Source organism: Salvelinus sp. IW2-2015, unplaced genomic scaffold, assembly GCF_002910315.2.
Source record: "Salvelinus sp. IW2-2015 unplaced genomic scaffold, ASM291031v2 Un_scaffold16509, whole genome shotgun sequence".
Taxonomy (NCBI): domain Eukaryota; kingdom Metazoa; phylum Chordata; class Actinopteri; order Salmoniformes; family Salmonidae; genus Salvelinus; species Salvelinus sp. IW2-2015.
This window is the reverse complement of record NW_019957619.1, coordinates 101,281-102,249: the sequence shown is the minus strand read 5'-3', so window position 1 is coordinate 102,249 and position 969 is coordinate 101,281.

The following is a 969-nucleotide window of genomic DNA, read 5'->3' as shown; positions in this document are numbered from 1 at the left end:
AACAAGGGTTGAGGGAATAGGTAATGTTAATCCTAAACAAATTAGGGATTTCGGTAACAGAACTTTTCAGTCAGGAATGGCTGTAATTATGTTGCAGCTTCAGCAACATGAACAGCGCAATAAACACTTATGTTCTGTGGTGGTTGCTGCAGCAGGGAGGAGAGAGAGACAATGGATGCTAGTCACACAGTCACTTGCTGTCTTTTAACACAGCGCAGGAAGTCTGAGCCCGGCACAATCAAATCAATTGCTGGTCGTACACTCACTAGTCATTTGTGCGTCTTATTTAATCAATGTGCTTAAAAGCATCAGATATGCTCAGGGAATATAGTTGATTAGAACTATAGCATGTGTCTACAGTGCATTCAGACCTTGCTATTTCCACATTGTTTCGTTACAATTCGTTAAAATGGATTAAACATTTTTTTTTATTATTTTGATTTTTTAAATCAATCTACACACAATACCCCATAATGACAAAGCAAACAGATGACTTTTTTGTACATTTATTTAAAAAAAAGAAAAAAAAACTGATATCACATTTACATAAATATTTCAGACCCTTTAGTCAGTACTTTGTTGAAGCACCTTTGGAAGCGATTAAAGCTGATTATTTTTGGTTATAACGCTACAAGCTTGGTACACCTGTATTTGGGGTGTTTCTCCCATTCTTCTCTGCAGATCCTCTCAGGCTCTGTCAGGTTGGATAGGGAGCATCTCTGCACAGGTATTTTCAGGTCTCTAGGAAGGGTCTTGGAGATTCCAAACTTCTTCCATTGAAGAATGATGGAAGCCACTTTGTTCTTGGGGACCTTCAATGCTGCAGAAATTTGGTTGGTACCATTCCCCAGATTTGTGCCTCGACACAATCCTGTCTCGGAGCTCTACGGACAATTTCTTCAACCTCATGGCTTGGTTTTTGCTCTGACATGCAATGTCAACTGTGGGACCTTATATAGACAGGTGTGT